Raw genomic sequence first — 16040 nt, forward strand, 5'->3', positions numbered from 1 at the left:
AGAATTCAAGCTACCAGATATTAAATGATAAATTATCCTTAAAGGAACTGGGGAATCTGTTTTCTTCCAGAGGTAATGAGTTTGACAACTTGGTCAGAATATGGGCTAGAGGTGATTCAAACAACAGATAGATGGCAGGGCCAACTGACATTTTTTTCCACAATGATATTTGTAGTTCCTTTCTAGCTGGGGATTCTGAGATGTGCATGTACATTTTGTCATTTTATCCTGTATGTTACTATGATACATTGATTAATGAGAATTTGTCTCCTTTTTCTTCATAAATGTATTATTTTTCTTTTGTGAGTGATACATACTTATTCAAAGAATTTGAGAAATCCTATACATTGAAAAGTAAAAATTTCAGTATCATTTCATTGTTTGTTCAATAAAGTTTCTTAGTGTCAAACACAGAATACATTCTAGCTAGTTTAAAAGGAAAAGAATTCATTTAAAAACTTCAGCCAGGGACAATTTATCCATCATACACAGTGAGTAAAGTTTTGGGGACCCACAATACTTTGAGAGGCCCATTAAAATGTTTTAATTTCTTTTAAAAATTGAAGGAAAAAAATAGACTTTAGGTTAAAGAAAATGTTTTATTATGTAATATATATTATGTAAATAAATACATATTTGTCTTTATAACAATTCAGCTATAAAATATAATTTTACAAGCACCCATACACACACACACACACACACACATATAAATATGGTTACACACACACATATATAATGGAGGAAGGGGCCCACTATGGCAAAAGTACTTAGGGTCCATTAAAGTGTTAATGGACAGAGACTTAGGCTTGGGGCCACCCACCCAGGCACTCCAAACTGCAGCCAAATTCATGAGTGCTGCTCTAGGGAAAATCCAGTGCTATTGCTGTTGGTACAGATATCACCACCCACATTGCTGCCACTGGACCTGATAGTAGGACCTCTACCTCCATAGTCTCTGAGAGGTGACAGATGTCAGTCTTCAGAATGGATTGCCAGATGGATTCTGTGCAACACAAGTTTCTAAGTTGAAGCCTTGTACAATGGCATCTTATCAGAAAGGTCACAAACTTCCACCATAGTCACAAGAAAGACTGAGAAGTAGATTTCTGATTTCTGTGCTGGTGATGTAAGGTTGGAAGGAGAGTGTGACAGTCTGAATGTGATGAATCCCCAAAAGAAAAGGATTATGTTCTTAAACTAATCTTCCTATGGGTGTGCTGCCCTTAGATTGCATTAGATTCACTTTATATCACTTGATTAGATTGCTTTTGATTAGACTACCTCAGGGAGGCATGGCTCAGGTTGGGTCTCCTCCCTCTTGCTGGGTCTTATATAAACAGAGACACAGAAAGAAAGAGGACATGGGAAAGGGAGCTCTACCATTTTTGGCTTGGCCATGTGAGAAAGAGGACTCCAGATTCCCCTAAAATTGCAGAAAGGCAGAGAGCGCAGAGAGGTTGAGAGAGGTCTCAGAGTCTAGGATCAGCAGAGCACAGAGGCACCGAAAGAGGCCCCTGAGGGCCTGGTCCCAAGGAGCAGCTCAAGGCTGAGGGGACAAGCCCTGCCATATGCCTAATCTCCGTGTGGCAGAACACCAGAATCACCAGTAGCTGACTTTCGAGAAAGCATCTCTGATGATGCCTTGATTTGAACATTTTGTGGCTATGGTACTATAAGCTTTTATACCAAATAAAATTCCCATTATAAACCATGTCTGGTACTTTGCTTTGGTTGCCCTGAGGCAAATTAAGACAGGGTTCACCTGAAATGAGCATCTTGAGCTAACTATATGTGATGATAGTGCTTCCTAGATTTTTCTGGGACAGGGTAGAATCTCTTTTATAGCTCTTAGTACATTTAGCTAAATTCCTTCCCACAATGTCCAGCTTATATATTTGGGAACTTACGAAAGTAGTATTCAAAGCAATATCAAAATAGATTCAAGAATGAATTTTTTCTTTTTTGCCAATTTCTTAGATGAAAATTGTTGATCATTGTTTTATTTCCTTTATTCCTAATATAGTTAAACATTTTTTCATATCTTCATTAATATGTTGTTTCTTCATTGCTGAATTACCCTTTGAATATTTCTCCTTTTGGTATTTACTTTGTATGAAATCAATTTTTATATCTTTATTACAAATTACAAATAATTTCATATCAGCTTTTCCTTTTTGAAAAACATACTGGAGTATTTCATTTTTACATATTCCAATCTATAAGCCTTTTTCCTTGTCATTTACCAAGCTTTTTCCTTGTAAGCTTCAGAGGTAGATTTTACCTCTCCAAAAAGTTCTATGAATATTTAATTTCACTTAAAATTTTTTTTATGTTAGTATTTATTTGTATTCATATTAATACATCTAGACTATATGTCTATGTTAAATGGGACACATTTCATTTTGTTCCAAGAAGCAAGGCAATTATTTCAACTTTATTTATTAAATAATTCCTTTCTTTCTCATTAATTTGTGGTACTCATTTTACATTCACTGAATTTAGGTTTGCTTTCTATATTCATCTGTAGAGTCTTATAGTCATTTGTATTAACTTTCATTGCAATGAAAATAGCTATTCATCTCTTTTTCCTACCAAACTTCATGAGGGGAAGAATTGTGTTGTCCTTTCATTACTAGCACAGTGCTTGGTATAGGTACTAAGAGGTATTAAATATTTGTTGCATGAATAAAATGGGATGTTTCTGAGATATCCATATTTCACACTAATCTGTTTATAGTTCCTGAGCCAGTTCTATACTGCTTTAAATGTTACATCACAATACTATATTTTATCATTAGAGCAAATTGTCTCATATAATATTCATATTCATAATATTCTTTCTTCAAATAAACTTTACAAAATTTTAACAAGTTCAGAAATTAGTTCCATTAGGAATTGTGATTGGAATTATGTTAAAAAACAAATTAATTTGGGAATTATTATTATTTTTACTATATATACTTTCCCATTCATACAAATATTCAAGCTGCTTATTTTTCTTTATAGTTTTTTATAGGTTTCTTTCCTGAGTTATTCATAGGTACTTTATTGATTTTGTTGTTACTCTTGTAGTAATTTGGGTTGTTAATATTGCCTTTGGGAATTGTATCCGATTTGAAAATTTTGCTTTCTATTTATTGCTATTATATGGAAAAGCTATTTACCATGTATCCTCTGACTTCTCTTGGGTTATTATTATTAATTCTGATAGAAACTTTTCATAGTTTTTCAGTTGACCTGAAGACCATGTTAAAGATAATCTATTGCCAACCACATTCTACTTTGCTTTATAATAAAGGATGGGAATTGGAAAATAAAAGTCAGATTTTAAAAACCTTTTTTTTTTTTTTGAGATAGGGCAGATTTGTTTACAGTTATTTTAGAGACAGTTTATTAAAACAGATTCTAGTAACTGTATGCAAATCATCCGTGAGGCAGGCATTTAAATGGTGGATCTTTTAGGGAGCAAATATGTGAGCTTCCAGGACTCCATGAGGATCTGGAAGTTACATGATTTCCTGACATCATGGTTTGCCCTCTCTTCTTGATCTCTTCTAAACTCCACCCCCCTCAGTTCCTGCCTCAGAATCCCAGCTGGCGTTTCTTGACATGGCGTCACCTGGAGTGTCTGGTATCACCAAGCCCAGTTTTCCTCCAAGGGTCAAATGGAAAAGACAAATAGCTCTGGATTTATCATACCTGGACTCTGGGGTAGAAGGAAAGATGGATAAGTGATGAAAACATCACACAGGGTCACAAATGGAATAGGAGTAGAAACCATGCTCCAAGCTCTACGGCATAAGGTGGAAGCGCAATAGAGGCCACTCCATTTTTTTTTTTTAACATTCCACATTTTATTCCTAACCAGTAGTATTCAATTCAGTTTAACATCCAGAAGATATTTCAAATAGAATTTTGTATTTTCTAAGAAAAATTTTGTGCCTAATTAATGATCTTATTAGATCATTAATTGTGGCGGCAATGGCAAGTGTTAAATGGGGCTTTCTGTTTGCATAAACTGAGAGATGTTTATTTAAGGTGACCTGACATTTGATGGGTTTGGGCAAATACTTGTTCCTGCCACATGATGAGTATTGATATATGGTGAATAACACTGTAATGGGAACAGAGCAAGTCTGAAAGACTCAGGCTCCCATAACACAGTTGCTACCTCTGCACTGTAGAGTTTATTCTTTGGGCTTGCACAGTTGTCCAGTTTACATTTGATGTACTTCATCATCATGGCATGAGGTTTTGCCCTTCCTTTGTATGCTGTACTTGTATTTTTAAAAAGTATTTCAAGGGCTTGTTTGAACATGATAGATTGTGTGAGACTGCATTGACCTCTGTACATCCACACTGTATTTACAAGGTAGACTCATTCCCTTTGCCTATGGTAATGACTCTTCAGAATACCAGGAGGTGATGTGCTGTCCATTCTGGTAATAAGGCTGGTACACTGCCATCCCCTGTAAGCACAACAGAGCACAATGCTTAGTTTTAGGTGGATTTGAAAAAGATAAGAGAATGAATTTTGATTTTAAGTGTTAGAATAAAGCTACTGTCTCAGACACCTAATGGCAATGACTAATGAGACAAACGTGGTTTTTGCAAAGCCTGCCTGAATAAAAGCTTCATATAACAGACTTATGACTTTTCTATGTAATTGGTATATTACTTTTTTCTTTTATGTTTCGAAACAAATAGATGACTTTTATTTTCTTTATGAGCCACTGAGCGACTGGTTTCATGCTTTCTCTTATTAAACTTTAAAAAATAACTCACTGAATTTATCAGTCTGAAAAGATGAGAAATTTTAAGAAAATTTTGATAAGGTGTTTGTCTTCCTCAAATTAAATAAGGCCTAGTGTGATTTGAAGCATTGTTCCATCTTCCTATGAAAATGGAGATAGTTACATGAAAATGAATGAGAATATCTCAAGTCATGTCTGTATTAAATAAGTCACTGGGAGAAAGTTTGTTTTTTACATAATGTGGTAGTGAAGGAAAAACTTTAACTCCAAAGAATAAGAGTTATTATTCTCTTTTTGAAAGGTAAAAGGTAATTCTGGTAGATTATGGTAAATTTTAATTTTGAAAATTATCATCCCTGATAACTAAGAAAAAGAACTAGGTAGTATTTGTTTATATTCCTATTGAATAATATATAATAGTAAAGAATTTAATAAACAACATACAAAATGGTTAAATACCAAAACTCTGGAACCAGACCATTGGGTTCAAATTCAAATACTGATTCTTAAGCTAGCTGTAGGACTCTGGTTGAGGTAAATTACCTTTCTTTGCCAGTTTTTCTAAAATGGATTAATAATTGTACCTTACCTCATAGGGTGGTTGTATTGGGTGTCCTCAAACCACTCTCAGGCTCGATAATTCACTGGAAGGACTCACAGGACTTGGACAAATGCTGTTATATCTTGGTGACAATTTATTACAGTAAGAGGATACAGATTAAAATTAGCAGAGAGAAACAGATATGGTGCAAAGTCTAGGAGAAACCAGGCACAAGCTTCCAGGTGTCCCCCTCCCAGAGGAGTAGCACAAGACAGGCTTACTTCTCCCAGTAGTGATGTATTACAATGTGTTCAAAGAGTTGCCAGCCAGAGAAGCTCAACTGAGCCCTGAGGTCCAGGGTGTTTATTGAGGGCCAGTCACATAGGTATGCAGTGCTCCTGTAACTGACCCCAGCTCCCTCCCCCAGAGTGTGTGGGGGGGGAGATATTCACCATAAATTTTCATTATTAGCATATACTTAACTTGTCAAACAGGTATAGCATGGCCTAAGATCTCTGGCATATAAAATAGGCATTTCCCATAAATACATTGTGGTCCAAGCCTCAGGACTCCAAAAACTCTTATCAGGCAGAATATTCCAAGAACTCAGAGGTTATTTGCTAGAAGTCTTCAAGACAGGTCTTTTTTGGAAAGTACAGGGTTTGAGCAACCCAGGTCTGCCAAACTAATCCTTTCCCACCCGATGATTCAAGGAATAAATGGTTTAATTCATATAATTTAGAATAGTTTCTGGCACATGGAAGCAATAAATAAGTATCAGTTATAATTCCTTCTAGGTCAGCTCAGTGAGCTGAAAGAAGCAGAGTAATATGGCACATAGAAAAGAAATAACTATGTTCCATAGATCTTGCACTGATGATAAGTTCCCAAGGTTGAAATGATGGACATTACAAACATACTAAATATTTACTTAGGGGTTCTTTAGTAAGAGAATTTCCCAGTGAGATACCAAATCATAACATTTTGTCCTTTTGTCCTTTACAGAGCTCTGAAATCATCAAAGCAATAATCAAAGGACAGAACTGTTTTGAGGAACACAACAAGAAAGCAGGTACAATGTGATTCTCAGTAATTAATGCATAATATTCACTTAGGCCAATGATTAATTCAAGCTTATAGCCCCTATTATTTTTAAATAGCTTAAAAATGCCGATTTGTTGTCTTAAGTTATGTGTGACTGAGTGTTATAGATCATTAATCATATTCTAAAAAGAAATTAATTTCTAGATAGGCATTAAACCAATTTTGAGTGTTTTAGTCAGAATAGACCTTGACATAAATGTGAAAGGGTAAACTAATTATTTATCCTTATTATTTGTTATTAATTCAACAAATATTCATTAAGACCCTGTTGCTTGGCAGGTACACACCTATGAGCATTTGGTGATTTTACAGAATTGAACAGTTACAGTCCATTCCTGACCACGTGGTGTTTATAGTCTAGTGGGGGAGACATGAAATATCAATACATAAAGAAAAACTGGTAAATGCTATGAAGAGAAAGAGCAGGCTCCTATGGCAAAAATTATGGAGGACAAGGGAGGAATCTGCTGTGGACCGGGCAAACAGAGTGTCTTTCTCTGGAAGATGACATTGAAAGTAAGACCTGAAGTGTGAGGGGAAAAGTACCAGGCAGATGGAACAGCACTGAATACAGACAGGAACAAACAAAAGTGTGGCTTTTCTTTTTGTTTTTCAGTTTATATTAAATGCCTGTGTGACGTTATTAAATCCAGACTGTGTCAAAGGGCAACAGTCTGGGAGGAGGGCTGGTCAGGCGACGAGGGACAAGATGATGGGTGATGGCAGGTGTCCCAGAGGATGCCCTGGTGCTCAGTGCCTGGCCTGTCCCCACCTGGGCAGCACCACATCGGCTTAGCCATGAATCCTGATGGTGCTGGGCTGGCTAGAAACACAGAGGACTAGGCAGGCAGACAGCACCTCCACAAACAACGTGCCCTGGCAGGCCCCTGGCCCCTGCTCCATCCACTGGGTCCTGGCCCAAGGGAGGCCTCCCATAGCCCCAGCCTGATCTCTCTGGTGTGCCTATAACAAAGGCACAGAAATGGAAAGAGATATAAGCTGAAACTGGGAGATTATGGGATGAGGGGGAATAGGGGCCCTGGCCTAGTCCTACTGGGCATCCATGGTCAGTGCCTTTGGACCAGCCTGACGGGACACTTTCCGCCATGGCATTTCTGGGCGATATCATCTGGTTTTCTCTCCTGGTCTCCTGAATATCGATGTTTTCAAATCTTACCCTCCCTTTCCTGTCATCTCCTGTCTAAGTATAGCACAAAAGTCTGATAACTGGGCAGAAAACTCCTCAATGTGTTCATTCCTCAGACCGTAATTCCATAACACATTCTGTATGAAAAGGTTTGAGGCCAGAAAACTTAGAACTGCAATACTCTCCAGATGTTTAAGTGCTCATTAACATATTAAAGGTGTTTAGAAGTTCTGCAGTTTAAATATATGCATATATATGTCTGTATAACAATATTTTAAAAAAATGATTTTCTCAGATTACACTTGGAAATGTTATAATGAGTTCTTTCTTGGGAATATGCATTCTAAGAGATTCCTTTTACTTCTGAGGCTTCTCTTCTTTTATGTAACCTGACCTGTTTTATGATTATGCACATTAAATGACTTTAGAGAATTTTCTAGAATCCAGATGATTCAAGCCCAAAAAAAGAAAAAAATCTGTTTACTTCAATGATTTACCTTTTTCAGGCAGAAGAGTTTTCTTGACTTGAAGTATATGATTAAGTGCTTCAGATACTGATTACATTTTACATGTGAAAATATAGCCTTCAGTGCCATAGGGAGCACTGGAATAAGAGCTTACTAAATAATTTCAGTAGCATCATTAGTAAATTTGTCCTCTTAAGTCAAATAGACAGAGGAAAACCATAGAAAATATTGCCCTGATTCATTCCTTTTCACTGAAAATGCTTATTCTCCCTGATTTGAAAAATTCTTACAATTTAAGCACCTACAAAAATTCTTAAAGAAAGACAAATGACTTGATGTACTGTCCAAGGCATTTAAAGAATGATTTGATCTTATATAAAATGTGGAGATTTTACATTTGCAGCAATAATTCTCAAGGACCCAAAGTTAAGCTAGCCTGATTCCAGAAAAGGGGTTCTCAACATGTGTATTGGAAAGGGCATTGACTGTTTTAGATCAATTCAGCATCTTTCACCAAAGTTAGGGGAGATTTGAAAAATTCTCTAGGATTTCATAACTTAAAAAGAAGACACCTTGCTTCATTCCCAGAAAGCCAGAGATGGCTGCCCTTTAATTACAACTTTTGCCATTTGCTTTCTACTAGAGATATGTTTCAAATATGGAATCTAATTAGAAATCTTAATTGAAAATGCTTACACTAAAGAAAAGAAAGAAAAAGTATCAACATGGAATGGAAGCATGAAAGTAGAGAGAAAAACAGAAATGGTAACATACCATTCAGATTGAATAATCACCTATCTTAAAATGAATTGGCCTCCGGGGAACAGGTGGTCTGACAAGATATTGAACTGTACTGTTTCCTCTTTCAAGACATATTTCTCAACATATGGAAAGTCTTTTAATCTCTACAAATTGTGATTTTTGTGAAGTAATATTTTGCTCAGTGTAAAAACAATGGTTTTACAGTTTTGAGGCCTAAATGAAATCTCAACTCCCTAACTTGTTACCTGTGTGACCCTGGATAAATTTTCTAACTAGTCTCAAATTCAGTTGACCCATCTCTAAAATAGGATTTTTAAATTGCATTTCACATCACGGTCTCTATCTCGTTTCTCTCTTGACTTGTACACTGATTAGTATGGAGCTGCAGCTTTAGACATGAGTTCTAGAAAGGAAGGGCAGAAGAGAGGGAGGAAGGAAGAAAAAAGGAAAAAAGCTTCAATTAGATTATACACATTATAATATCTAGCAAAGAATATTGTAAATGCTAAATATTCAGAATGTACTTATTGATTCTGAACACTAGAGTCCAACACTCAAAGGCATAGTCATTAATCCTTTTATTAAAACTACTTTTTTCTTATGGATGTTCTGGATTCTGCTATCCATAACGTAAACCTCACTTAGAGGCACAGTGACATATTATTTTTTAATTCCTCAAAGCATTTTGCATGCTGCTATGCATGAAATATGCTCAATTAATATTTGATTAATTGAGTTAAGCTATGAACTAACAGTTCCAAGAAGCAGTAGTACACATTGTCCTATTCCCCTGTTTACAAACACCACATCTAAAATGCGGAGCTTGAACACTTTCGCCTCCCTGTGAATTATTTTATTTAGTGACAGTAAACCCACCTCCTGCAGCTTCTCCATGCACTCTGCTCCTGTCAGATTGGCCAGTTAGTTGTTACTTATGCATATCCCTTATTATTAGATTTTTGTCTTTGTTTGCATTGTTCCTTTCATTTGCAATATTATTTTCCCTATGGCCTTTCTCTCATTCTTACCCCCTTCATTTCCTGCTCACTCTTCTCTTCCTCTCCCTTTGATTACTCTCAGATTTTTGATGTATACATATGTCTCTTAAAGACAGATCAAATATCATTTCCTCAATGAAGTAGTCCCATATATCTCCTGAGATACTTATCTTACCACCTCTAATTATTTTGCTATTTTGTTATTTATTATTTTGTTTTCTTTTAGGTTCTGTCCCTTGTTCACCATTGGTAGAATGTGAGCCTGACAAAGAGCTAATGAAAGCCCAGCCACACACTATGTTAATGGCTCTTTCCTGCATTTCTTACTCCATCCTGTAAGACTTCACCAAAAACCCACAAAGGGAATAAAAGAAAAGTGCTCACCTCCACACTGGTGTCTGGTTTAGTGGTGGGATGGATTCAGGCAAGGAGCACCAGCCTATAGGAGCAATCTCCAGATCAGTTTTCTGTGTCTGGCTGGTTTTCTGGATGAGTTCTTAGTTCTTACTCCTGTATCCCTCAGAGTCAGGAGCCCGGCATTGCAATCCCAGGGTTCTAGGTGCCCGATTCCCAGAACGTCTGCCTGAACTCTTTCTCCGTGGACTGACCTTAATTTGCATATCCCTTCCCGATTTATGACTTGGATAATCACGTTGCTGAGCAGTGCCTCTCCATAGAAACCTGTCTCTCTACCTCACACCCCAGCCCTAAAGGAGTACTTATTATGTATTGATACATGTTCAGGTCAAACTTTAGTTTATCATTTAAGTCTTATTGATTTGGGCTATTTGCCTCTTACTCAATAAATCAATATTTCTGTCTCAATTTGTCCTTATAGCGCCTTTATCCAGTGAATTTCAGTTTGCCTCCTTTCATGTGCCATATACATATTGATTATGTCCATATTGCTTATAATCAAATCATTCCAATTGTACCTATCTCATTATATTTCCCACTTGTCTAGCAATATTAATAAGAGTAAATATAGTTAAAATTAATAATGTAGTATTATTCATTGGCCATTTACTAAATCATTTTTGTTTGCTTTTCTATTCCCTGTTTAAAATTTACATACAGTAAAATTCAGTTTTTGGTGTATAGTTCTATGAGTTTTGACAAATGCATATGATTATGTAACCATCACCACAATCAAGATACGGAACAGTTACATCACCCTACAACTTCCCCCTTACTTCCTCTTTATAGTCACCCTCCCACCTCTAATCCTTGGAAACCACTGATCTGTTTTCTATTCCTATAATTTTGTCTTTTCCAGAATGCCATATAAATGGAATCATACAGTATGTGTGGTTGCCTTCTTTCACTTACAATAATGCTCTTGAGATTCATCTAAGATGTTGTGGATATCAGTAATCCTTTCTATAGCTGAATACTATTCCATTTTATGGATATATTATAATGTGGTTATCCATTCACCATTTGAAGAAGTTTTGGGGTTGTTTCAAGCTTTAGTGATAAAAGAAGCCACTAAAACCATGCATGTCCATTTTTGTTTGTGAATGTAAGTTTCCTTTTTGGGGGGTAAATAACTACAAGTGGTAATAAATCATATGGTATGTGAATGTTTAGCTTTGTAAAAAACTAGCAGATGCCTTTCCAAAGTGGTCACACTATTTTTGCATTCTCACCAGCAATATATGAAAGATCCAGTTGGCCTAGATCCTTGCCAGAAATTGATATTGTCAATTTTTCAAAATTTCTTATAGCCATTCTATTAGCTATTTAGTCATAGTTCACTGTGGTTCTAATTTGCCTTCTCTTGATGATTAATGACATAGCATCTTTTCATGTACTTACTTATCATCTATGCTTTTTATGTATCTTCTTTGGTCAAATGTCTGTTCAAATCATTTGCCCATTTTTTCAATGTTTGTTCTTAATTATTGACTTTCGAGAGATCTCTAACTCTTCTGTATTTGAATCTCTTATTAGATATGTGTTTTGCAAATATTTTTTCCATTCTCTGGCTTGTTTTTTCATTATCTTTATAGAGTCACAGAATGGAAGTTTTTCGTTTGAATGAAGTAAAATTTATACATTGTTTTCATTTTCAGATCATACTTTTTAGATCATCCTTAAGAAATTTTTGCCAAACCCAAGGTCACTAAGGTTGTTCTCTTATATTTTCCTCTAGAAATTTCATAGTTCTAGATTTTACAATTGCATCTATAATCTGTTTTGCATTAATTGTATGAGATGACAGGTGTAGGTGAAGATTCTTTTGTATGTGTGTGCACGAGTATTCAATTGCTTTAGCATCATATGGTTAAAAGAGTCTTCCTTCTCTCTATTGAATTGCCTTTGCACCATTGTCAAAAATTAATTGACTGTGTATGAATGTAGTATCTCTGTTCTGTTGTTCTCTGCCACTTCTTTCTCCCATGTCTTGTATACTTTGATAGTAAGTTTTGGACACAGGTAGTGTGAGTTCTCCAATTTTTTTCTTCTTTTTCAAAACTGTTCTGGATGTCTTTCTTCCTTTGCCTTTCCTTATCAATTGTAGAATCGACTTCCTGTTGCTATCTACCAAAAAAAGTCCTACTTAGAGTTTTATTGGGACTATTTTGAATCTATAGAACAGTTTGGGAAGAATTGACATCTTAACAATAATGATTCTTCCAGTTTGGAAACATGATAAATCTGTCCATTTAATTAGATCTTATTTGATTCTTTTCATCAATGTTTTATAGATTATGGCATACAGATTGTGTATATATTTTACTTAATGTAATCCTAAGAATTTGATTCTTTTTAGTGCTACAATAAATAGCACATTTAAAATTTTTTCAATTTCCCATTTTTCATTATTAGTTGATAAATATAAAACTGACATTTTATTCTTTGGTATTTCCTTTTTTAATTTTTTAGAAAAATTTCAGGTTTACAGAAAATTCAGTAAAAAAAATACAGCATTCCCATATACCATCCTATTAATAACACCTTGAATTAGTGTGGTACATTTGCTACAATTGGTGAAATATATTGGGGTTCTCTAAGGAAACAGAACTGACAGGAGATATCTGTCAATAGTATGAGATTGTATAAAAGTGTATCACAAGGTATGCACAAGTGCAAATTTTATAGAGCAGGCTGCAAACCAGGGATTCAAATGAAGGTCCTTGATGAGTTCCCTGGAAGACACTGGCAATCTAAAGTAGAGATGGGAATTCTCTCTGAATGCTGAAATCGCTTCCCCTTTTAAGGTCTTCAGCTGATTGTATGAGACATCACTCATTGCTGATGGCAAGCTCCTCAGTTGATTGTAGATATAACTAGCAATCTATGCAATCAACTTACTAGTGAATAATGTCTATGAAATGCCCTTGAATAAATTAGTACAGTACTTGCTTAACCGAACAACTGAGCAGCATTACCTGGCTGAGTTGACACATTAGCCTAACCATTACAGTCCACATCTTGTCAACATGGCAGTCATACACATCACCTTAAACTATACTTAGTCTCTAAATTAAAATAACTTATATGCATATATATACACATACACACACATATTTTATATACGTCTACCTAACAATATTGAACTGTCCTGTGTAAAACTGGAAGCACACTAAATCCCTCCAGAATAGGATGCAAGTCCTTGGATAATAGTCACTCTTAACTTGACATCCTTAAATACTATGACATGAAACTAATACAACTTATACCAAATGATAAGGAGAAAGTTTAGGGAAAAAAACAAGGATATTCATTTTATGTATTTATACAAACATACTCATAACAAAACAAGGAAGAAATATTCATGACCATTACAGTCCTCATTTCTCTAAGAGGTCACATGGTCAAAGTTCATATTTATCACTAATTTCTTCCATTACACTTTCCATGTTCCCTTTACTTTCAGCAAGCACCTCAGGTGGCCGAGGTTCCCCAGACTTTCATTCCTGAAGATTATGGGCCATTGTTATTCCTGCCTGGATTAGATTGTTGCAATTTTCCTTTGATTATAATCACAGGGCATGGTAATACTAAGAGAATTCCTAGAGGATCTGCTGTATTCCATGCAAATTTATTTTTTTACCTCCATTGTTTAGGTGCAGTACTATTTCTCCTTGATAGGTAGGATCAATCATCCAGCCAGTACAGTAATTCCCTTCTTTGCCTGTTGATTCAGCAACATGAGGACCTCAAAGTGTCCAAATGGTAGTCTTAAATTCCAGTTCAATGGAATCTTCATTGTGTTCCCTGGTGAAAGCACTTCTTCTTTTGGACCTGTAGACCAACAGACCTTAATGTTGTAGGTACAGGAAGTAAAAATTTTCCTAGTGGATTGCTAGGGGTAATAGTGAGTGGTGCCAATCCCATTTCCAACCCTTGACTCCTGGACCTATGAATCCTGGCAATGAGAGAAACAGCAACATAGAGTGGACACTGATTTAGAGCATTCACAGCCTCCTGGAGAACATTTCCCCAGTCCTGCAAGGTATTGCCACCAAGTTGGCACCATAAACGAATCTTCAAAATGCCATTACAGTATTCTATCAATCTAGCTGCTTCAGGATGATGGGGAACATAGTAAGCTTAACCAGGAAATTCCATGAGTATGTGCCCATTCCTCCACATCATTTGCTGGAAAGTGGATTCCTTGATCAGAAGCAATTCTATGTGGAATACTATGGTGACTGCTAAGACATTTAGAAGGCAATAGATGGTAGTTTTCGAAGAAGCATTGTGCTCAGGGAAGGCAAACCCATATCCAAGTATGTGTCTATCCCACTTAGAACAAATCATTGCTCCTTCCATGATGGAAGTGGTCCAATGTACGCAACCTGTCACCAAGTAGCAGGCTAATTACCTTGGGGAAAGGTGCCATATCAGGGAGACTAGGTGTGGGTCTCTGCTGATGGGAGAATGGGCACTCAGCAGTGGCAGTAGACAAGTCAGCGAAATCCATATTGAGGGGAAATCCATATTGCTGACTCCATGCATTACCTCCATCTCTAACACCATACCAATTTTTTCATGAGCCCATTGGGCAATGACAGGAGTGACTGGGAAAAAAGACTGAGTGCTAGCCACAGAAAAGATCATCTTATCCACTTAATTTTTAAAATCTTCTGCTGAAGTCACCCTCTAGTGAGCATCAAATATTTTCATAATTTTTTTTTTTTGCCCATTCAGAAAGGTCTATCCATATACCTCTTCCCCAGCCTCTTTGTCACCAATTTTTCAATCATGCTCCTTCCAAGTCCCTGACCATCCAGCCAAACCATTGGCAACAGCCCATGAATCAGTGTACAAATGCACCTCTGGCCATTTCTCTTTCCAGGCAAAATGAACAACAAGGTGCACTGCTCAAAGTCCTGCCCACTGTGAGGATTTGCCCTCACCATTGTCTCAGGGATGTCTCAAAAAGGGATGCAGTGCTGCATCTGTTCACATTTGGGTGGTACCTCATATTGTGCAGAACTATCTATAAACCAGACCCAAGTTTTCTCTTCATCAGTCAACTGATGGTAAGGAACTCCCCAAGAGGCTATAGCTATTGACAGGGAAAGAGAAGGTAATGTGGTAGGAGTGGTGACCATGGGCATTTGGGCCACTTCCTCATGGACCTTGCTTATGCCTGCTTGAGCCCTATCTCCTATATACTTCTTCCACTTTATGGTGGAGTACTGCTGTGCACACTCAACTTTATGGTTTGAAGGGTCAGACAATACCCACTTCATGAAAGGCAACTCCAGTCTCATGGTAACTTGGTGGCCCATGGTTAAGTGTTCAGTCTCTACTAAGGTCCAGTAGCAGGCCAAAAGCTGTTTCACAAAATCAGACTGGTTATCTGCAGAAGATGTCAGGGCTTTGCTCCAAAATCCTAGGTGTCTGCTTTGTGATTCTTCTATAAGGGCCTGCCAAAGGCTCCAAATGGAATCTCTATTTGAAACTGACATTTCCAGCACCATTGGATCTGCTAGGTCATATTGCCCAAGAGGCAGTGAAGCTTGCCCAGCAGCCTGGACCTATCACAGAGTTTCTTTCTGTTCTAGTCACCACTCAAAACTAAACATTTTAAGTCACTCGGTAAATGGGCCAAAGTAGCAAACCCAAATGAGGATTATCTCCATAATCCAAATAGACCTCTGTTTTGGTTGTAGGAGAGGCCAGGTGCAATAGCTTATCCTTCACTTTTATCTCAACATGCCCCACACCAGTGAAAAACTAAAAATTTTACCAAGGTGGAAGGCTGCTGTATTATTGTTGGATTTATCTCCCATCCTTTTTCACACA

General features: G+C 36.7%; 1 protein-coding gene across 16 annotated transcripts in view; it reads left to right on the top strand.

Moving 5' to 3' along the window:
• Positions 1 to 16040, top strand: part of INPP4B (inositol polyphosphate-4-phosphatase type II B) — a 902865-nt gene that overhangs the window by 372965 nt on the left and 513860 nt on the right. For all 16 annotated transcript variants that reach the window (XM_058287497.2, XM_058287349.1, XM_058287627.2 and 13 more), the window contains exon 3: positions 6304 to 6370. The gene's annotated coding sequence lies outside the window, so the exon portion shown is untranslated. The remainder of the gene's footprint in view (positions 1 to 6303; positions 6371 to 16040) is intronic.

The sequence above is a fragment of the Dasypus novemcinctus genome, chromosome 1 (genome assembly GCF_030445035.2).
Source record: "Dasypus novemcinctus isolate mDasNov1 chromosome 1, mDasNov1.1.hap2, whole genome shotgun sequence".
NCBI classification, from domain to species: domain Eukaryota; kingdom Metazoa; phylum Chordata; class Mammalia; order Cingulata; family Dasypodidae; genus Dasypus; species Dasypus novemcinctus.